Here is a 24,632-nt window from a genome sequence, read left to right as displayed (position 1 = left end):
TAGACTGAGGATAATGAACAGACATGTAGCAAGATATTTATGTGGAGAGAATGAAAGCAGTCTCTTCCTGCTGGATGGAGCACTCTTGAACCATTCCCCTTGTCTCCAAGCTGCACACTCATCTTGGTCCCTCAAGCATCCACATCCTCTCATGGATAAGCCATAGAAACCAAGGAAACAAAGCGTTCCCTATGCTTCACTATTTATGCTAAACATTTACTGCAGAGCCCTGCCTTTGGAATCCTCCAGTATCAGAGACATGAGACAGGGGAAGAAAACAACTGTACCCAGAGACAGATGACCCCATAAAACCAGAGCTTTGGAACTTGAGCATCAAGACCAGTGAATCTCAGGAATGGTATAATCAGCAACACATTGTTAAAAACTGAGCTTCAGATTGAAGTTGTTATAACAACTCCCTTACCACACATACCCTCAAGTTCTGAGGACTGTGTAGGAGTAGTGGATACATGCAAAATTTGATAAGAGAACAAAAGCAGAGGGGCCAGAGATTTCTCTTGCTACAGATTTATCAGAGAAACACATGACAGCTCTGAGAAACTTCTATTACTGACAACTTTGCATTTCCTGCTTTCATGCCTTTGGGTTCAACCAGATACTTTTGCCCTTGGTTCAGGGAGATAATGATGCACAGATGCTGCTTTTAAAATTAGTTCTAAGAAATTCCAGTCTCTTGTCACAAACATGCCCTGACTGAAGCAATACGTAGTTTCTAGATCATAACTACTCAATAATGTAATGGTGGTTATTATTTTTATTATTAGCTGACATTAATCCTGTGGAAATCAGTGGCCATAATTTTTATAGATGCATATATATAGTACATAGTACTACAGTTTATACTGCAGTGTGTAGGCACAAAATGACATTTCTAATACTTGCTTCATAATAAATTCATACAAGTACATACATGTGTTAGTCACTTAGTCATGTCCAATTCTATGTGACCTCATGTACTATAACCTGCCAGGCTCCTGTCTCCATGGAATTCTCCAAGCAAGAATGCTGGAATAAATCTATAATAAAACTTAAAAAAAAAAAAAAAGAAATAGATGAAGCAAGTTTGGCAAAATCTTGGTAATCATTGAATCTGGTGGTAGGTATATGGGAGTTCATTGTACTATGCACTTTGTGTGTATTAGAAATTTTCATTAGCAAAAGTATTAAAATTATTTTTAGAGTCTAAAAAAATAGATTTTAAATATATTAAGTTGATTAAACAACAGCTCCAAAAAACCAATTTGTCATGCTTGTGTGTTTTGTTTTGTTTTTAAAAATACCTTTAGAACAATTTATTTACCAAAAAAAGAAAAAGAGAGAGAGAGAGAGATCACTCATGTATGATGTGGACTGGCCCAGAAACACAGAAATGGACCAAAAGATATTTTAGAATTTCTCCTTCTGTACACACCACACACACACACACTTTTCAGCTCCACTACACTATCTTGGAAACTGAAATGTTTCTCCCAAAACAAAGGCCAAGGTATTCTCCTGCCTGAGAACACAGAAAACCATCAATAATGCAGCATGTGCCTGAAATCTCTAGGTGGGAGAGGGAAGCATATTACTGATTTTTCCTTTTTCCAATACAAGATGCCACTGGAAATGAGAGACTTAGCATCTATGTATTCTTGTCGATGGTGGAAAAATCATCCCCTGGAAACTCCCCGTGCTGCCCTGCCCAGCTTCCTTTCACAAGTACAACCACCAATCTCCTTTGAATATTGGTTAATTAAATCCAATTGCTCAGCACACTGGGGTTTTCTCCGTTTGAAAAAATGGGAGAAATAGAGACCAGATATGGTCTAGCCTTAGTCAGAGAGTATTACTTTTCAGCTGAATATTTGAGGCAAAGAAAGGGAAACTGGAAAGAAAGAGGGAGAAAACCAAGGCTGCAGCAGGCTGAACCCCAAGATCCTCTGTAAGGCACTCATGCTCTCCATGCCAGAGGAGACAGGGGGAGAAGATCCTTCCATCCCCAAGAGGGAGAGGCCACCTGAAGTTGGCATAGGATGAGCAGGCGGGGGGAGGAGGGAGCACAGTGCCTCTGCGACCCCCTCATTTGGCCACTCATGGCTGTGACCTGAAACTCCAAACTTCTGCCCATCCAGGCTGGAGAACTGACATGAAAATTTTCTACTTGAAAAAACAGATGATTCCTGGAGGCAAGTCAACAGAGTGGGTTGCTGAAAGACATCCTACAGAAAGGAGCAAGATGACACCCAAGATAGAACCTGGCCCAAAGGGACTTTCTCCATAAATTCATTCATTCCTTAGAAACGATGCTGAGTGGGTGTCTACGATGGTTCTGTACTAGAAATTCAGCCATGAATAAAAGGGCGTTTCCTGGAACAGATAGTCAGCTTGGCAGGGGGTGGGGGAGTGTGGGGGCTGGTGATCTCACAGATGAACCCACAGTTGCTAAGAGTGGTAAGCAGAACAGCACTGATCTAGAGAAACTCTGGGATTCTCTCAGTGTTTTGTGCCCAGAGGCCCCCAGTGGCAGTATAACATGATAACAAGGAGTTCAGAGTCTAGAAGGATACTTTCTGGGATCAGAATCCCAGTTTCTATCACTATCTACCTGGGTGACTATAGGCCAGTTATTTAACCTGTTTCCCTATAAAATAGTGATGATAACAATAAAGTGAATATGAGATCCTGCCTATCCCAGCTCTGTGCCCCAGGACGCTGATCTGTAAAGACTATACCATCCGGCTCACTTGGCCCCTGGATTCTGGTTGGATTTTCCCAGTGGGAAGTCATTCCAGGAGACTGGACAGCCAAGGAAACGCCCCTGTTCTCCCGTCTGGTGGTCCTCTCTGAGGAACTTTAAAACTCCACCTCCTTCAGGCCGATGAGTGATAAAGACTATTGCTAGCAGGACAATATCCACTGTTACTTTACCCAAATATTTCCCCTCATTAAACACCTTTCAATCACTGCTTTTGAGAGTATGCTGTGCTTTACACTGAGCTCCTGACCAGGGCAGCTTAAAATATTCTCTGGCCCTAAATAAGAATTCAATAAACAGAAGATAATATTACCCAAGTAAAACTTTGTTTTAGACCTGTGTTATTTCATAGAAAATATCTATGATCCCCACACTAAAAATATACTCAGAGGATGTAGCCCATCTTTTCCCAAATTCTCCAGGAACATATCATAAGAAAACAAGGAAGTTAGGAGCCCTTGAAAGAAGGGTAAATGCTGGGATTAAGAACTAAGGAAAATCATGCTTTAATATCTTCTGGAATTCTCCTTTATCTAATTCATCATTTGTAATGCAATGAAATTTCTATTTAATAAAAGTTTCAACTGTCTTCTTTAAAAAAAAAAAAAGTTAGGACCCTGCAAAACACTAACGTCAAGCAGCCAGACCGGTGTAAAGCGTTCATCATTTTGACCCCTCACAGCCTTTGCCCTGTGTCCAAAGATCACAGAGTCACTGTAAGAAACTGTAATGCTGTGGGTCCTCTGATAATGATGAGGAAAGGGAGATTTTCCAGTAGGCAGCCCGGTTATTTAAGGCAGTTATTTACCCACTTAAGACAGAAACTGTCCTCTCCCGGCTCCACATGATCTAATCCCTTAAGCCTCCTGCTGGCACTAGAAACAATGTTAAGCTTTGGGATCGGGCTTTTTGGCTTCTATAATCCATGGGAATTTGAAGATGATAAACGTGTGGAAAGACTGAAAGCTCCCAACATGTAATTGGGGCCCAAGGGAAAATAATTAGGACCGAGGCATGCAACTTCACCAGCTCTTCTCCAAAGCTCTGAATTGTGTAACTCTTGCTGCAGCCTCCCTCTGCGTGCCCTATTTTACCACAGAACAAGGAGAAAGGCAGAAGCGATGAAAGGCAGTGAGAAGATACTACTACTTATTAGCATCTGGGCTGAGGGATCTGATAGGGAACGAATTCCAACTGCTGTCACAAATATGCAGCAGGCTCAGCATCACCCTGAACTTACTCAGGTTTTCCCAGCCATTCCCGACCCTTGGTCACTCTTGCCAAGGATAACTGGTGTGTAAGAAAGAGGATGTCTGATCTAGTGAATAAAATTTGTTGGGGCAGGCTAGTCCTCATCATGGTGGCTGACTTCAGTATCAAACTGCAGAGGACGAAAGATAGGTTCCATTCATTTTGGCAGTAACTGTCACTGTAAATTGTAAATAGGGCATCGGCTAGGAGGACGGGCTTTTGCAGGATGCTCAAGCAGTGGCCATGAAAGGTTAAGCAAAACCTCAGAAGATGAATTCTTATTTCTCTAGTTGTCACAGACACTAACCTAAATTTGTCATCCAACCTGAGCCCCAAAGAGAGCCTGGGAAGAGCTGGGTGGGCACTGCCAGGGGGTCTGAAGTTGAGAGTATTGGCTGGGGTCAGAAAAGAGGGTGACGCCCCACATCTTGCCTGGTGCCTGCATCTATTTCATCTCTCTCTCACCTATAGTCTGATGAGACATTATCTGACTCATTTTTATTCCATCAGATTTGGTTACAGCCTACATTGAGCCAGAAAGGAGAGATCTTTGAGAGCCATCCCTGACTTTTAAGCCCAAATAGCTCTGAATAATATCTAGCACAGAGTGTGTTCTTTAAAACTGTTTGCCAGATTCAAATGGTGTCCTTGTGCAAGACCTGTGGATGGACCAGCACCTGCTAGTTTAGCTGTTGGCTTGTCTCCTCTGGAGACAACCAGCATTCTGGGGCGCTTTCAAGCCCTGAGGAGAACAGGCTCAGCCATAAGCAAGGATGGAACCAGCACATTCAGGTATAAGGCACAATCTGAAGAACTGCAGGCCCACCCTATTTCCAGGCACGTGAACTTCCACTACTGGCAAATCAGTTTGGCTGAAAGATAGGACTCCTCTGGAGAGCAAATCCCATACAATGACATTTTTTTCCCCAGCACTTTGGACTTTTCTGTTTTCTCATCCTTTAACTTATTTGACTCCCAAAACTAGGTGGAATCTTTATTGGTAACCATTGGTTTTGGGAAAAACATCATTTTAGCAATTTGACTCAGGGATTTTAGAACAGGTGGCATTCAGAGCGTGCATGTATTTGGCAGAGCAATTTCTTTCATCATTGGAGATTTTAAACAGTAGGAAGCCTCAGGATCCCTGTGTTGGGAGCCAGAAGCCAAATCCATCAATGACTGCCAAAGAACTTGGCACTTCTGCCTATGGTACTTTCTGAATAATTTAGTAAACTATTCTTAAATTTAAAACAGAGCTTAGACCACAAAATAATGAACCAATTTTAAGAACACCTCACCTGGGCACTCTGTGTGCACTGTCGGAGTGCAACTCTCCTTCCACCTGACTGGCAGCAAGTGTCCTGTGGTGGCCTCATAGGGGAGATTGATGCTTGTGTCTCTGCCGGCCCTGCCACCTGCACACAGGATTCATCAAGTGACTTGATTAAATATCCTGATTAGAGAGTTTCTTGAAAAGTTGCTGTGTAGAGCATGTCTGTATAGCCTCAGTTCCTTTTTTCAGTTCAGTTCAGTCACTCAGTCCTGTCTGACTTTGCAACCCCATGAATCGCAGCACGCCAGGCCTCCCTGTCCATCACCAACTCCCGGAGTTCACTTAAACTCATGTCCATCAGGTTGGTGATGCCATCCAGCCATCTCATCCTCTGTCATCCTCTTCTCCTCCTGCCTCCAATCCCTCCCAGCATCAGAGTCTTTTCCAATGAGTCAGTTCTTCGCATGAGGTGGCCAAAGTATGAGAGTTTCAGCTTTAGCATCATTCCTTCCAAAGACATCCCAGGGCTGATCACCTTCAGAATGGACTGGTTGGATCTCCTTGCAGTCCAAGGGACTCTCAAGAGTCTTCTCCAACACCACAGTTCAAAAGCATCAGTTTTTCGGTGCTCAGCCTTCTTCCAAGTCCAACTCTCACATCCATACATGACTACTGGAAAAACCATAGCCTTGACTAGATGGACCTTTGTTGGCAAAGTAATGTCTCTGTTTTTCAATATGCTGTCTAGGTTGGTCATAACTTTCCTTCCAAGGAGTGTCTTTTAGTTTCATGGCTGCAGTCACCATCTGCAGTGATTTTGGAGCCCAAAAATATAAAGTCTGACACTGTTTCCACTGTTTGCCCATCTATTTCACATGAAGTGATGGGACCAGATGCCATGATTTTCGTTTTCTGAATGTTGAGCTTTAAGCCAACTTTTTCACTCTCTTTCACTTTCATCAAGAGGCTTGTAGTTCCTCTTCACTTTTTGCCATAAGAGTGGTGTCATCTGCATATCTGCGGTTATTGATATTTCTCCCAGCAATCTTGATTTCAGCTTGTGCTTCTTCTAGTACGTCAAGGCTGTATACTGTCACCCTGCTTATTCAACTTTTATGCAGAGTACATCATGAGAAACGCTGAGCTGGAAGAAGCACTTCCTTTTTTAGTTTAATTATTTTATATTGAACTACAGTTGATTTACAGTATTGTTTAGTTTCAGGTGTATAGCAAAATGATTCAGTTATGCATATACATACATCCACTTTTTTGGATTCTTCTCCCAAGTAGGGAATATACTCATATACAGAATATTGAGTACAGTTCTCTGTGATATACAGTAGGTCCCTGTTGATTATCTATTCTACATATAGTAGTGTGTATTTGTTAATCCCAAACTCCTTATTTATCCATTCCCATTACCTTTCCCCTTTAGTAACAATGTTTGTTTTTGAAGTGAGAGTCTGTTTCTGTTTTGTAAATAAGTTTATTTGTATCATTTTGTTTTAGATTCCACATAGAAGTGATACAATGTGGTATTCATCTCTGTCCCCTTTACTCCACTTAGCATGATAATCTCTAGATATTACTTTCAAATATTTACCTACAGGTAGACAGAAAGCAGGAGAAGGCATTGGCGACCCACTCTAGTACTCTTGCCTGGAAAATCCCATGGATGGAGGAGCCTGGTAGGCTATAGTCCATGGGGTCGCTAAGAGTCGGACACGACTGAGTAACTTCACTTTCACTTTTCACTTTCATGCATTGGAGAAGGAAATGGCAACCCACTCCAGTGTTCTTGTCTGGAGAATCCCAGGGACGGGGGAGCCTGATGGGCTGCCGTCTATGGGGTCGCACAGAGTCGGACACGACTTAAGTGACTTAGCAGCAGCAGCAGACAGAAAGCAGCGGGCTCAGAAGGAAGAAGTAAAAGAATTATTGCCTAATTCAGGGTCTTGAAAAATCAGTTCAATTCAGAAGAAGCAGAGTGAGCAGCTACAGGAGGCAGCGCCCAGCTGAGCTCTGGAGACAGTCCTTGGGAAACATTCGCTCAGGAAGAACTCGTGTTTGGATCTGTGCCTTTGGACATCTTGCCCTGCATTGCACCCTTTGGCTTCTGGTTTGGCTTGACCTGAGCTAGTAGTTAGTTGCTTTGTTAATACTGTGTTTTCTGCTTCCTCCTCTTGGGCCTCCTTCCCCACTGTCTTCTTTCTTTTTCTTTTCTTTTTTTGATATATGCTTTCTTTTTTTCAGTTTCATTGACAAGTAACTGATGACCACCACTGTATGTAAGGTTTACCCTCAACAAGTTTTCTTACATATCTGTCTTACAGCAGAGTTAGCTATAGTTATCTTGTTGTACACTGCATCCTCAGTACATTTTTATCTTAAAACTGGAAGGCTGTACCTTTTGCCCACCTTCCTACAGTTTCCCTTCCCCTACCCTTTGACTCTGGGAGCCACAAATCTGATCTCTTCTACTATGAGTTTGATTTGCTATTGCTAAATTTCCATGTATAAGTGAAATAGTGTTTGTCTTTCTCTGTCTAACATTTCACATAGCATAATGCTTTCAAAGTCCATCGATGTTGTCACAAATGTTAAAATGTCCTTCGTTTTTATGGCTACATAGTATTTCATTTGTATTATTAATTTTAATAATAATTATTAAAATAATTTAATTTTATTAATATAATTAGTTTTAGTCATTAATTTATGGCTAAACTGTACTTAATACCATGTCCTTATTCATTCATCCATCAGTTAAAACTTGGGTGTTTTCGTGTGTTGCCATTATAATGCTGCAATGAGCATGGGGTTGCAACATCTTTTTGAGTTAGTGTTTTTATTTCCTTTGGATATAGTTCCAGAAGCAGAATTGCTGGCTTATACAGTAGTTCTATTTTTAATTTTTGAGGATCTTCCATACTGTTTTCCACAGAGGCTGTACCAATTTACAATCCCACCGATACTTTTCAAGGGTTCCCTTTTCTCTACACCTATGCTATGGGTTTGTTCTCTCTTGTTTTTTTGTAAATGGCCATTCTAACAGGCATGATGTGATATCTCATTATGGTTTTAATCTCATTTCCCTAATGAGTGGTAAACCTAAACTTCTTTTCATGTTACCTGTTGGTCTTACATCCTCTTTGAAGAAAACTCTGTTCACATTCTTTAGCCTTTTTTAAATTGAGCTATTTGGGGGTTTTGCTATTTAGTTTTATGAGCCCTTTATGTATTTTAAATGTGAATTCCATATCAGATATATGGTTTGCAAATTTTTCTGCCAATTTTGCAGACTGTCTTTTCACTTCATTGATGATTTCTTTTGATGTGGAGAAGCCTTCTAGTTTAGTCAGTGTAGACCCAGTTGTCCATTTTTTAGTTTGTTGCTTCTGCATTATGTGTCATATCAAAAAAAAATCAATGCCATTTCTCTTGTCGAGGAGCTTTATACCTGTTTTCTTCCAGGAGTTGTACAGTTTCAGGTTTTACATTTAAGTGTTTAATATACTGTGAGTTAATTTTTGTTAGTGGTGTAAGGTATGGATCTAGGTTTATCCCTTTATATATGAATATTCATTTATCCAAGCACCATTTATTGAAGGGACTGTCTTTTCTTCATTGTGTTCTTGGTTCTCTTGTCAAAAATTCATTGCCCATATATGCTTGGGTTTACTTTGGTCTCTTGATTCCTCAGTCTATTTTTCTGCTTTTATGCCAGTACCATACTGTCTGACTATAGCTTTATAGTGTAGCATGAAATCAGGAAGTATAATACCTCCTGATTTGATTTTCTCAGTATTTCTTTGTCTTTATAGTGGCTTTTGTGGCTCCATATAAATTTTAGAAGAGTGTTTTCTACTTCTGTTAAAAAAAAAATGCCTTTGGAATAATGATAGGAATTGCATTGAATCTATAGATGGCTTTTGGTCAAATTGACATTTTAACAATATTAATTCTTCTAACCCATGAATATAGGCTACCTTTACATTTATTTGTCTGTCTTCTTTTCTTTCTTTCTTTTATCAGTGTCTTACAGTGTTCAGAGGAGAGATCTTCCACCTCCTTAATTTTATTCATAAGTATTTTTGTATCCTATTGTAAATGGGATTGATTTCTTTCTATTCAGAAAATTTGAATTCATTAATCAGATCTACAGTTTGTTGTTGTTGTTGTTGAGTCTAGGATTTTCTATGTATAAAATCATGTCTTACATAAATAGAGACAATTTTACTTCTTTTCCAATTCTGATATCTTTTATATCTTTTCCCTGCCTGATTGCCTTAGCTAGGACTTCTAGCCCTATGTTGAATAGGATAAGGGAGAGTGGGTACCCTTGTCTTGTTCCCTATCCTGAAGGGAAAGCTTTCAGCCTTTCATTATTGATGAAATGCTAACATCATGGATGTTGGCTGTTAGCTTGTCATGTTCGGCCCTTATCACGTATGCATGTCTGCTCTTGTCATGTATAGTTCATCATGTATGGCTTACGTTGAGAAATGTTCCCTCTATGCCTTAAATTTGTTACGCGTTCTTATCATGAATGGATGTCGAATTTTTTTCAAATGTTTTCTCCATCTACTGAAATGATCATATGGTCCTCTTCTTTCATTTTATTAATTTGGTGTATTATATTGACTGATTTGTCTGTGTTGAACCATCCTTGCATCCCATGGGTAAATCTCCTTTCATCACGGCGAGCGATCCTCTTCATGAGCTGCTGGATTCAGTTGGCTAGTGTTTTACTGAGAATTTTTGCACCTTATACAGCAGGGATATTGGTTTATAGTGTTTTTTTTCCAGTAATGTCATTTTCATATGTTGATAATGCTGTCCTTGTAAAAAGTTAGGGAGTACTCCCTCCTCTTTGTCTTTTTGGAAGAGTTTGAGAAGGATTAGTGCTAATTCTTCTTTAAATGGTTAGCTTTTTTTCTGTTGGGAGATTTTTGACTACTGAAATAATCTGTTTACCAGTAGTTGATCTATTCAGATTTTCTATTTCTTTTTGATTCAGTCTCAGTAAATGGCATATTTTTAATGGTATGTTTTTTTTTTTAATTTCTTCTAGGCTGTCCAATTTGTTGGCTATGATTATTCATACCAATTGCCTTCTTTGTAACAACTGACATAACAGGGAAATTTCATGTCCCACTTTTACCCAGGTCTATTCCACTGCTTTCTTATCCTGGGGGCCAAGAAAGAGTTCTCAGAGTATCTCTGAATTCTACTGATGGAAAACAGTAAACTCTGCAAAGGAAGCACCATAGAGACGAAAATTCTTTTCAGAAAGCTATTGTTTCTTAACACATTATTGACCAGAGATATAATGGGAATACCAGACCATCTGACCTGCCTCTTGAGAAACCTATATGCAGGTCAGGAAGCAACAGTTAGAACTGGACATGGAACAACAGACTGGTTCCAAATAGGAAAAGGAGTAAGTCAAGGCTGTATATTGTCACCCTGCTTATTTAACTTATATGCAGAGTACATCATGAGAAACACTGGGCTGGAAGAAACCCAGGCTAGAATCAAGATTGCTGGGAGAAATATCAATAACCTCAGATATGCAGATGATACCATCCTTATGGCAGAAAGTGAAGAGGAACTAAAAAGCCTCTTGATGAAAATGAAAGAGGAGAGTGAAAAAGTTGGCTCAAAGCTCAACATTCAGAAAACGAAGATCATGGCATCTGGTCCCATCACTTCATGGGAAATAGATAGGAAACAGTGGAAACAGTGTCGGACTTTATTTTAGGGGGCTCCAAAATCACTGCAGATGGTGATTGCAGCCATGAAATTAAAAGACACTTACTCCTTGGAAGAAAAGTTATGACCAACCTAGATAGCATATTAAAGGGCAGAGATATTACTTTGCCAACAAAGGTCCGTCTAGTCAAGGCTATGGTTATTCCAGTGGTCATGTATGGATGTGAGAGTTGGACTGTGAAGAAAGCTGAGTGCCGAAAAATTGATGCTTTTAAACTGTGGTGTTGGAGAAGACTCTTGAGGGTCCCTTGGACTGCAAGGAGATGCAACCAGTCCATCCTAAAGGAGACCAGTCCTGGGTGTTCATTGGAAGGACTGATGCTGAGGCTGAAACTCCAATACTTTGGCCACCTCATGCGAAGAGTTGACTCATTGGAAAAGACCCTGATGCTGAGAAGGATTGAGGGCAGGAGGAGAAGGGGACGACAGAGGATGAGATGGCTGGATGACATCACCGACTTGATGGACGTGAGTTTGGGTGAACTCTGGGAGTTGATGATGGACAGGGAGGCCTGGAGTGCTGTGATTCATGGGGTTGCAGAGTCAGACATGACTGAGTGACTGAACTGACCTGAACTCATATTAATATGTGTTTTGTTACCTGAACATTATTGATTAGAAACATTTCAACTTCCACTTACATAACAAATTACTGGCCACAGATGTTAGTTTCTGAAAAAAATCCCTGGTCAGTAATGAACTAACTCTACCAGTTGTCTATTATGCAATAGACCATGCAAAACTTCCTGGCTTAAAATGGCAAACATTTTCTCTCCCAATTTTAGGAGTTGACACTTGGGCTGGGCTCAGCTAGGTAGCTCTTCTGAAGTTAAGGCTTGGCTTAGGCTGGTGCTAATCAGTTGGCAAATCATGTCTTCAGGGTCTGGCTCACCTAAGATGTTCTCACTCATATAGCTCAGGGTTGGCTAATTATTAGCTGGGTTGATAGGAGCAAATGAATCGTGTGCTCCTCATCCTCCAGCAGGATAACCTGTGCTTGTTCATAAGGCAGCTTGATTCAGCTCTGGGAGACAGCAGACAAGTATAAGGCCTTTTGAAACATTGGTTGGAACTAGCACATTACTTTCACTGCATGCTATAGGCCAAAGAAAGTCAAAAGACCAGCCTAGAATCAAGAGTTGGGGAAGTAAATTTGATGGAAGGGAGTTAGTGCAAAGGCAGATAGACAGAGGGAAGAGGAAAGAACTGAAGTCATTTTTAAATGACTCACACATGAGAACAGAACTACTAACCTAAGTTGTCTTTTCTCCTGACCACATAGACCTCACATTCTGCCCTTTGAGCCTCCAGGAGTGGTTCAAATGGCTTACACCATGGCTCTATTTGTAGATGTTCTTCAGGCCACTAGAGCTGCTTTGTCCCCGTTTCTCAGGAGTTCTAGGTGCCTCAGAGTCAGTGTGTTCACCTCTCTCCTTGCCCCCTGTGACCGTCAGTCTGAGTCTGAGTTGTATGTAATGTAAAAGCCAGCTCCCTTCCTTCTGGTGGGGACAGACTCTGAGGTGTGTGTATTTTATGCTCCAGAGCCGCCTCACTGGATCAGCCTGAGGCTGGAGCCTCACCAGACACCACATCCTCTCTGGCTCCTTCCCTGTCATGCACCATTTCTTGTTTCTCCTGAGCAAGCTGCCTTTTGAAGAAAAAAAAAAAAAATCACTGCACACAAATCCTTCTCTCAGGGTATGCTTGTGGGAAGCCCAGCCTAAGACAAAGAAGAAGCTACATGCATCTATGTAGGTTATGATAGACTCTCTGCTGGAATTATAACCACCTGCATGCCTTCTAGACAGTTTGGGTCAAATGGTCAAAGATGCCCACTTCAGAACCTGTCACTGAGAGTTAGCTTTCTATGTCATCTCCACAGTAAAATCAGTTTCCTCCATGAACTGTGGGGTGTGTGACTTCTGGGGGGAAATGTCCCCACTGACAGGCTCACAGAGAGGCCTCCTTCCTCTGTCTCTCCAGACCATAGCTTATTGCATCCGTCCTGATCCAGAGCAGCGCATTGGTTGGTGGAATATCATGATGTGAGCCCAGAGAACCCATATCATTGACTAAACCTTCCATGATGTTTTGATTCTATCCTTCTTGTGTGTGAAGAAATCCAATCAACATTACCCTTCTGCAGTCTTCTCTTGATATTTTTCACAGAACTAGAACAAATAATTTCATAATTTGTATGAAAATACAAAACAACCTGAAATAGCCAAAGCAATCTTGAGAAAGAAGAATGGAACTGGAGGAATCAACCTGCCTGACTTCAGCCATACTACAAAGCTACAGTCATCAAAACACTATGGTACTGGCACAAAGATAGAAATATAGATCAATGGAACAAAACAGAAAGCCCAGAGATAGATCCATGCACCTATGGACACGTTATCTTTGACAAAGGAGGCAAGGATATACAATGAAAAAAAGACAATCTCTTAAACAAGTGGTGGTGGGAAAACTGGTCAACCACCTGTAAAACAATGAAACTAGAACACTAACACCATACACAAAAATAAACTCACAATGGATTAAAGATCTAAATGTAAGATCAGAAACTATAAAACCCCTAGAGGAAAACATAGGCAAAACCCTCTCTGACATAAATCACAGCAGGATCCTCTATGACCCACCTCCCAGAGTAATGAAAATAAAAGCAAAAATAAACAAATGGGACCTAATTAAACTTAAAAGCCTTTGTACAATGAAGGAAACTATAGGCAAGGTGAAAAGACAGCCTTCACAATGGGAGAAAATAATAGCAAATAAAGCAACAGACAAAGAATTAATCTCACAAATATACAAGCAGCTCATGCAGCTCAATAGCAGAAAAATAAATGACCCAATCAAAAAATGGGCTAATGAACTAAACAGACATTTCTCCAAAGAAGACATACAGATGGCTAACAAACACTTGAAAAGATGTATTATCAGAGAAATGCAAATCAAAACCCCAATGAGGTACCATCTCATGCTGGTAGATGGCTGCTATCAAAAAGTCTACAAGCAATAAATGCTGGAGAGGGTGTGGAGAAAAGGGAACCCTCTTACACTGTTGGTGGGAATGCAAACTAGTACAGCCACTATGGAGAACAGTGTGGAGATTCCTTAAAAACTGGAAATAGAACTGCCATACGACCCAGCAATCCCACTGCTGGGCATACACACTGAGGAAACCAGAATTGAAAGAGACATGTGTACCCCAATGTTGATCATCAGTTCAGTTCAGTCGCTCAGTTGCGTCCGACTCTTTGCGACCCCATGAATCACAGCACGCCAGGCCTCCCTGTCCACCACCATCTCCCGGAGTTCACCCAGACTCATGTCCATCGAGTCTGTGATGCCATCCAGCCATCCCATCCTCGGTCGTCCCCTTCTCCTACTGCCCCCAATCCCTTCTAGCATCAGAGTCTTTTCCAATGAGTCAACTCTTCTCATGAGCTGGCCAAAGTACTGGAGTTTCAGCTTTAGCATCATTCCTTCCAAAGAAATCCCAGGGTTGATCTCCTTTAGAATGGACTGGTTGGATCTCCTTGCAGTCCATGGGACTCTCAAGAGTCTTCTCCAACACCACAGTTCAAAAGCATCAGTTCTTCAGTGCTCAGCCTTCTTCACAGTCCAACTCTCACATCCATACATGACCACAGGAAAAACCATAGCCTTGACTAGACGGACCTTAGTCGGCAAAGTAATGTCCCTGCTTTTGAATATGCTATCTAGGTTGGTCATAACTTTCCTTCCAAGGAGTAAGCATCTTTTAATTTCATGGCTGCAGTCACCATCTGTGGTGATTTTGGAGCCCCCCAAAAATAAAGTCTGACACTGTTTCCACTGTTTCCCCATCTATTTCCCATGAAGTGATGGGACCAAACGCCATCATCTTCGTTATCTGAATGTTGAGCTTTAAGCCAACTTTTTCACTCTCATCTTTCACTTTCATCAAGAGGCTTTTTAGCTCCTCTTCACTTTCTGCCATAAGGGTGGTGTCATCTGAATATCTGAGGTTATTTATATTTCTCCCAGCAATCTTGATTCCAGTTTGTGTTTCTTCCAGTCCAGCATTTCTCATGATGTACTCTGCATATAAGTTAAATAAGCAGGGTGACAATATACAGCCTTGACGTACTCCTTTTCCTATTTGGAACCAGTCTGTTGTTCCATGTCCAGTTCTAACTGTTGCTTCCTGACCTGCATACAGATTTCTCAAGAGGCAGGTTAGGTGGTCTGGTATTCCCATCTCTTTCAGAATTTTCCTCAGTTTATTGTGATCCACACAGTCAAAGGCTTTGCATTGTCAACAAAGCAAAAATAGATGTTTTTCTGGAACTCTTTTCCTTTTTCCATGATCCAGAGGATGTTGGCAATTTGGTCTCTCGTTCCTCTGCCTTTTCTAAAACCAGCTTGAACATCAGGAAATTCACGGTTCACGTATTGCTGAAGCCTGGCTTGGAGAATTTTGAGCATTACTTTACTAGTATGTGAGATGAGTGCAATTGTGCAGTAGTTTGAGCATTCTTTGGCATTGCCTTTCTTTGGGATTGGAATGAAAGCTGACCTTTTCCAGTCCTGTGGACACTGCTGAGTTTTCCAAATTTGTTGGCATATTGAGTGCAGCACTTTCACAGCATCATCTTTCAGGATTTGAAATAGCTCAACTGGAATTCCATCACCTCCACTGGCTTTGTTTGTAGTGATGCTTTCTAAGGCCCACTTGACTTCATAGCACTGTTTATAATAGCCAGGACATGGAAGCAACCTAGATGTCCATCAGCAGACAAATGGATGAGAAAGTTGTGGTACCTATACAGAATGGAATATTACTCAGCTATTAAAAAGAATGCATTTGAATCAGTTCTAATGAGATGGATGAAACTGCAGCCTACTATACAGAGTGAAGTAAGTCAGAAAGAAAAACACCAATACAGTATATTAACACATATATATGGAATTTAGAAAGATGGTAATGATGACCCTATATGCAAGACAGCAAAAGAGACACAGCTATAAAAAAGACTTTTGGACTCTGTGGGAGAAGGCAAGGGTGGGATGACTTGAGAGAATAGCATTGAAACATGTATATTGTCATATGTGAAATAGATTACCAGTCCAAGTTCAATGCATGAAACAGGGCACTCAAAGCCGCTGCACTGGGACAACCCTGAGGGATGGGATGGGCAGGGAGGTGGGAGGGGGGTTCAGGATGGGGGACACAAGTACACCCATGGCTGATTCATGTCAATGTATGGCAAAAACCACCACCATATTGTAAAGTAATTAGCCTCCAATTAAAATAAATAATAGTCTAGACAATCCTGTGCCCACTTTCTTGTTTCTCTGGGTACATTGTATTTTTCTGTAGGAAGGATTTTGACAAATAACATGTCCAGAGAGCTCTTTCAGGAAAATGTTAAGGCAGCTGCAGATGCTGCTGCTGCTGCTAAGTCGCTTCAGTCGTGTCCGACTCTGTGCGACCCCAGAGACGGCAGCCCACCAGGCTCCTCTGTCCCTGGGATTCTCCAGGCAAGAACACTGGAGTGGGTTGCCATTGCCTTCTCCGGTTGCAGATGCTAAGGAACTTTAAAACTGAGGGAGAATAAGACAAAAGTCCACACACTAGACTTCCCCGGTGGTCTCGTTGTTAAGAGTCTGCTTGCCAATGCAGGAGACGTGGATTCAGTCTCTGATCCAGAAAGTCCCCACATGCTATGGGGCAGCTAAGCACACAGGCCACAGCTCCTGAGTCTGTGCTCTAGAGACCATGCAGCCCGTGTACCCTAGAGCCATGCGCCGCAAGAGAAGCCTGCGCCGCAAGAGAAGCCGCCTCCGCCGGAAACCTGCACGCTGCAGCTAGGAAGCAGCCCCCACCGCCGCTAGAGAAAGCCCACGTGCAACAATGAAGACTCAGCACCACCAAAAAAGTCCATGTACTTACTGTAAGATAGCATAAATTTGGCCCACCATCAGACAAGACGGATGGCAGGCGGGGTGTGGAAGATACTCCCAGCCACACCTCTACTACATGGACCTGCCCTTGGCGCCTTTGTTCCTTCCAAGTAGAGAGATATAGAGGAGGGAGAAGGGGGCCACGGAGATGGAGTGCTGTCATATTGGATTTTTTTACCTTTCAGTTCTTCATCCCTCTCCCTAGGGGCTTGAGATATCCTTTGCAGGTAGTTGACTATAAAGCTTCAATGTTAATTCATTTGAAACACTGAGCGCAAGAACATTTTCCTTCCTTGTACCAGTTCTGAGTCTAATTAAATAATGATCACAGCAGCTGTATGGCCCTTAGCTTGCCCCTCAGCCCACCCCTGAATCATCCGCAGCTGTGGTGAAGACAGTTCCTGATCGCTCTTTCAGCTCCCAACCTGAAGCATCTGCTTCTCACCTTTTCACTGTTTGAGGCCTTTTGCCAGAGCCTCAGAAGCTGCCTCAGCCTACCTGCAATGCAGCCCAGAAGTTTAATGCCCAGGTAAGGAAAGACGGAAGTCAGTAGAGAAACACCCTAGCTTCTTTATTTATTTGGGGTATATTATTCAGGGTTTTCCAGAGAAAGAAATCCAATAAGATAGTACTAATATAGAGAGATATGGCTTATACATACTGGGTTACTATATATATATATATATAACATTACAGAAAACCCAAATGAACTCTTTGGACAACCCAAAATATTTGAGTTATTACAAGGCATTGGCTCACATGATTAGCAAGGTAGTGAGCCAGGAGAGCCAGTGGTTGAACTCCAGCCCAAATCTCAAGGCTTGAGAATCAGGAGAACTGACTATGTAAGACCCAGATTGAGGGCAGATGAAGACCAGTGTCCCAGCTCAGCTGTTAGGCAGACAAAACAAATTTGCCCTTCCTCGACCCTTCTGTTCTTGTCAATGAATTGCACGAGGCTCACCCACACTGGGGAGGGCAATCTGCTTTATTCAGTCTACTGACTTCGATGCTAGTTCTTTCCAGAAACACTCTCAGGGACATGATCAGCAATAGGCCCACCCAGCTGGGCCCCCTGTGGATTTGTGCATGTACGTGCAGCCGCTAGGTTGTGTCTGACTCTTTGTGACCCCATGGACTGTGGCCTACCAGGCTCCTCTGTCCATGAGATATCCCAGGCAAGAATTCTGCAGTGGGTTGCCATTTCCTTCTCGGGGGGATCTTTCCAACCTTGGCAGGTGGATTCTTTACCAATGAGCCATATGGGAAAACTAGTCAAGCTGAAACATAAAATCAGCCGTCACACAAGGCAACCTGAGGCATAGGTCATGCCTGGTCACAGAGGCCCCCAGGGAACTGAGTCCTAAAGCCACTTTCTCATTGGCTGCCTTTTATTGGCTTCTCTCCTTTTTCTGTTTTACTTCCTGACTTCTTTCCTTATACTTTCCTGGGTATCCTTCCAAATCAACTACTTGTTACACTCTGCCTTTGGGGGGAAACCCTCATTAAAACACTGATGGTAAAGTGGAAAAAAATGTGATCCTTCCCTCAAAGACCATTAACTTTCACCTAATACAATGCACCAAGCACAAGTTAAAATTAGGAAAAACTAAACCTACTGAATAACCTGAGAAAGTCAGTTGATCAAAGAGATCAGGAGAGAAATCAAGTTACCAAAACCACTACAGGCACATGTGTGCCTTTTGCAAATTTCAGAGAAGTTTCATTTCAAGACACTTTGCTTTCATTTACAGAAATATTTTATAATATAGGACAGGCACTTTTAATGTCATCTGCCAGAAAATTATCATGATAAATACAAAATGTGTAATAGACAACATATGCGAAGATAACCCTGAGTACCCAGCTTCCACAATCAAATGTGGCCACTCTGCTTTTACCTTGGTTTCAGTGTCAATTCTTCTTCCCCCACAGATCAGCTAAGCCAGGTTCCTGCCCTTGGATTCTGGTAAGAATCCTCATCACGTTCATCCTGTCCTTAAACAGAGTTTGAGTGGGTCTCTGGCCTTAGAGCAGAAACAGAAAAGGTTTTCTTTTCTTCTTCCTCCTATCTCTGTCACTTCTCGCAATTACTATGAAAGGGCAAGACCCTTAGGACCAATGGTAAAATCAGTTACTAGGTCTCACATTTGCTAAATGGACATTGATGAATTCTAGATAGGAAAACAATTAAATAACTTAAATCAAGTTTAATTAAATGAAAGTTTTTAGGAGCATACAATTCTTAACATAGAATACAGCTTTTAAAGCTTTTAATAGTGTTGTTTATTTAGAAAAATCATTTGTGTGTATTAGTCAGGTTTCTCTGATGAAAACACTCTATAACAAACAATTTAAACAGCTCAGAAGCTTGAAAAAACTGACATTTGTTTTACTATCCCAAGTCTGGTGGGTGACTGTGGTTTAGTCATTTAGGACTGGATCGGGCTGGGCTAGACCCCAGATTGAGTGAAGTTTGAGTCTGCTCTACATTCTCTCCAGGACTTAGGCTAAAGGAACAACAGGTACCTAGGACACACTTTTCTGAAGGCCAAGAGTGCAAGCGTAAGAAGCCAAGGCAAAACACACAGGCTCATTTAAAACGTTTGGATATTCCATGTCAAATCTACTCATATTTCACTGGCCAAAGAACGTCTTTGGATGGAGGCCAGTATCCGGGGAGTGGGGACGTACACTATGCCCAGGAGAGTGGCGGAACAACACAAATAGAAAAGCACGTGCACGTGTGCACATGTGATTCTGTTACTTAGAGGGAGTGAAGCGTTGGAAATTTACCACAATGTGGAAAATTTTGAACATATCCAAAAGCGGAGAGATTGTCATAACAATTCCCAATGTACCTATCATGTAGCTAAAAAAACCATCTCACCACTAATCTTATTTCATTCCCCTCAGTCCCTCATTATTTTAAAGCAAATCCTGGATATCATGAGTGTCTTTTAATGGAAGAAAGTGAATTTATATTTTTGCAGGACATGGGAGATTACTTAGGCCTCTAAGAGTTTACAAAACAATAAAAGGGATTTACTGGTAAGTTAACTTGATGTGAAATAAAGCACAAGAACAGTCTCAACAATACTGAGAACTGATTCCAAGATGCTGTCATGGGCAGTTTACACTGAATATTGATGAATTTTATATTTAACTGCCTGGTCTATTTGGAATAATGAATAGTACACACACATTAAAAAAAAAATAAAAGTAAACGCCTACTCCTTATCTAGTTCATGAGTCTTAGTGACAGAAGAGGAGGAAGAAGAAAAGAAAATTTAAAGCAGCAGAATTTTAATCCATCTATCTCTGGACTAGAATTGTATTCCTTTGGGCTAAAACATCACTTCCTCAAAGGCTTCGCTGGTGGCTTAAATGGTAAAGAATCTGCCTGCAATGCAGGAGACCCAGGTTCAATCCCTGGGTAGGGAAGATCCCCTGAGAGGGAAATGGCAGCCCACTGCAGTATTCTTGCCTGGAGAATTCCTTGGACCAGAGGAGCCTGGCAGGCTACAGTCACAAGGATCACAAGGAGTTGGACATAACTGAGCAACTAACTAACTTCACTTCCTCAAGACACTTAATTTTCATCTATTGGACCATTTAAAAATAAGGGACAGTTACAGAAATTAACAAAATAAATAACAAATGTCAAAGGAGAATGAGATTTTATTTTTGGCACAAAAATGAGATATATAGCAAAGTGTGTTTAATGAAAGAAATCCCCAAAACAGTTATTAAAATATTATCTTTTGCTCATATTTTAAAAATCTCTATTTCTGTAATAGCCAATGGAAAAAATTTCTGAAATCATATGTATGGTTACTGTAGTAGTTTACAAGAGATTCCATAGCAAAGTGCCTCAGATTAGGTGGCTGAAATAATAGACTTTATTTTCTCACAGATCTGGAGGCTGGAAGCCCAAGACCAAAGTGCCGGTAGGTTTGGTTTCTCTTGAGGCACCTTTCCTGGGTTTGTAGACAGCCACTCCTTGCCTTGTTTTCACGTGGTCTTTTCTCTATGTGCATTTATCCTCAGTGTTTCTCCCTCTTTTTATAAGGATAAACAGAGCCGTCATTTTGCATTAGGATCTCATTCTTATGACTTCATTTAACCTTAATTACCTTTTGAAATCCCCTATCTCTATGTAGAGTCACAAGGGGTTTTTAGGGATTCAACATGTGAATTTTGAGGGAAAACAATTCAGTTCATAACAATTACATCAGTCAGGATTGTTACAACTACTTATAACCAACATCACTACTATTAATAGTTAATTAGCAAATGACATAACTAATGATGGTTAATAGGTAGATATATCACACTTAACTACATGCCAGGAACTTTTCTATGTGCTTTCAAATATAACTTCTTTAAAAAAAAAATTCTGTTATGTAAGTACTCTCATTTCCCATTTTACAGATGAGGATTTTCATCTCATTACAGATTAAGACACAGACAGGCTCAATAAAGAAGTAGAGGCTTCCAATTCAAGATAGCAAAGTAGAAGGACATATGCTCATCTTCTCCTGTGAGAACACTGAAATTGCAACTGGCTGTTGAAGAACCATTGACGGGAGGATGCTGACAGTGAAACTGAAAGTCACTCAGTTGTGTTGACTCTTTGCGACCCCTGGACTATACAGTCCACGGAATTCTCCAGGCCAGAATATCAGGGTGGGTAGCCTTTCCCTTCCCCAGGAGATCTTCCCAACCCAGAGATCAAACCCAGGTCCCCTGCATTTCAGGCAGATTCTTTGCCAGCTGAGCCACAGGGGAAGCTGGGAGGATGCTGGAACCCACCTAAAAAAAAAAAGATACCCCACGTCCGAAAACAAAGAAGATGCTGTAGAGAGATGGTAGGAGAGGTGCAACCAGGATAAAATCAGATCCCACACCCATCAGGTGCGTGCCCCACAGGCTGGAGAACAATAATACCAAAGAAGTTCTGCCACTGTTGTGAAGGTTCTGAACCCCATGTCAGATTTCTCAGCCTGGGGATGCAAAGAAGGGACTGGGGATCCCTAGGGAAACTGACCTTGAAGGACAGAGGGATTTGATTACAGGACTTCTGTATGACTGGGGTAAACAGACTCCAGTCTTGGAGGGCACAAACAAAATCTTGTGCACGCCAAGACCCAGAGGAAAGGAGCAGTGATCCCACAAGAGAGTGAAGTGAACTAAAACTTCCTACTAAGCTAAACTAAAACCCCTGGACTAAAGGGTCTTCTATGGTGGTGTGGGCCAGCAGGGGCTCAATGCAGGGACAGGGGCACTGGCAGCATCATGCCAGGAAGGCTCCCCTTGGAGTAAACCCACTTGGAGTTGCCCATTACCCTACCGTAGAGCCCATAGACCCCAGGGCTGGGTCACCTCAGGCCAAACAACCACCAGGAGGGAGCAGAACCCCACCCATCAGCAGATAACTGGATTAAAGCTTCACTGAGCAAGGCCTGCCCACCAGAGCAAGACCTAGTTTTTCCCATCACCAGTTCCTCCCATCAGGAAGCTGGCACAAGCCTCTTAGCCTCATCCATCAGAGGGCAGACAGAAGCAAGAAGAAGCACAGTCCCACAGCTGCTGAAACAAAAAGCATATTACAGAGAGTTAATCACAATGAAAAAGCAGAAAGTTATGTCCTAGATGAAGGGACAGGATAAAACTCCAGAAAAACAACTAAATGAAGTGGAAACAGGCAACCTTCCAGAAAAAGAATTCAGAAGAGTGATAGTGAAGATGATCCAGGATCTTGGGAAAACAATGGAGACAATGAAAGAAATGTTTACCGACGACCTAGAAGAACTAAAGAACAAATAAACAGAGATGAATAATACACTAGAAGGTATCCATAGCAGAATAACTGGGGCAGAACGGATAAATAATCTGGACGACAGAATGGTGGAGATCACTGCCTCAGAACAAAATATGGAAAAAAGAATGAAAAGAAATGAAGACAGCCTAAGAGACCTCTGGGACAGCATTAAATGAACCAACATTCACATTATTGGGGTCCCAGAAGGTAAAGGGAGAGAGAAAGGACCTGAGAAAATATTTGAAGAGATAAGAGCTGAAAACTTCCCTAACATGGGAAAGGAAACGGTCAACCAAGTCCAGGAAGCACAGAAAGTCCCAGGCAGGATGAACCCAAGGAGGAACACACCCAGACACATAGTAATCAAAACGACAAAAATTAAAGACAAAGATAAAATATTGACAGCTACAAGGGAAAAACAACAAATAACATACAAAGGAATTCCCATCATGCTATCAGCTGATTTCTCAACAGAAACTCTACAAGCCAGAAGGGAATGGCATGGTATATTCAAAGTGATGAAAGGGAAGAACCTACAACCAAAACTACTCTAGCCGGCAAGACTCTCCTTCAGATTTGACAGAGAAATCAAAAGCTTTCCAGACAAGCAAAAGTTAAGAGAATTCAGCACCACCAAACCAGCTTTACAAAAAATACTAAAGGAACTTCTCTCGGCAGGGAACACAAGAGAAGGAAAAGACCTACAGAAAATAAACCCAAAACAATTAAGAAAAAAATAATAGAATCATGCATATAGATAATTACCTTAAGTGTAAATGGACTAAACGCACCAACCAAAGACATAGACTGTCTGGGCAGATGAAGACATGTGATGTATGCATTTCCACTCTACCACACCAGTCTGTTTAACCTCCCAAGTTGTATGTAATTATTTTATATTGTTAAGTTAATCGTGTTCCTATTATGGCTTGCAACTGTAATATTTCTTTTATTTTTTGTCTGGCTATTGATTGTAAAACCTGACAAACATCTTTTACTATTTAAATTTTAAAAAGAAGAAGATATAGCCTTGCTGTTTAATTGCAGGATGTCCAGTTAAATTTGAATTTTAGATCAATGACAAATAATTTTTTAGTATATATATGACTTTATTTTGGGGGGCTCCAAAATCACTGCAGATGGTGATTGCAGCCATGAAATTAAAAGATGCTTACTCCTTGGAAGGAAAGTTATGACCAACCTAGACAGCATATTGAAAAGCAGAGACATTACTTTGCCAACAAAGGTCCGTCTAGTCAAGGCTATGGTTTTCCCTGTGGTCATGTATGGATGTGAGAGTTGGACTGTGAAGAAAGCTGAGCACCGAAGAATTGGTGCTTTTGAACTGTGGTGTTGGAGAAGACTCTTGAGGGTCCCTTGGACTGCAAGGAGATCCAACCAGTCCATTCTAAAGGAAATCAGTCCTGGGTGTTCTTTGGAAGGAATGATGCTAAAGCTGAAACTCCAATACTTTGGCCACCTCATGCGAAGAGTTGACTCACTGGAAAAGACTCTGAGGCTGAGAGGGATTGGGGGCAGGAGGAAAAGGGGACGACAGAGGATGAGATGGCTGGATGACATCACTGACTCGATGGACATGAGTTTAAGTGAACTCCAGGAGTTGATGATGGACAAGGAGGCCTGGCGTGCTGCAATTCATGGGGTCACAAAGAGTTGGACACGACTGAGCGACTGAACTGAACTAAATTGATGTTCCATCAGATACTTATCACATACTTATACTAACAAAAGTACAACTTGTTGATCTGAAATTCAAGTTTAATTGGACATCCTGTATTTTT

Source organism: Oryx dammah, unplaced genomic scaffold (genome assembly GCF_014754425.2).
Source record: "Oryx dammah isolate SB20612 unplaced genomic scaffold, SCBI_Odam_1.1 HiC_scaffold_10, whole genome shotgun sequence".
In the NCBI taxonomy this organism is placed as follows: Eukaryota; Metazoa; Chordata; class Mammalia; order Artiodactyla; family Bovidae; genus Oryx; species Oryx dammah.
The sequence above is the reverse complement of the archived record's forward strand: the minus strand, read 5'-3'. Positions refer to the sequence as shown.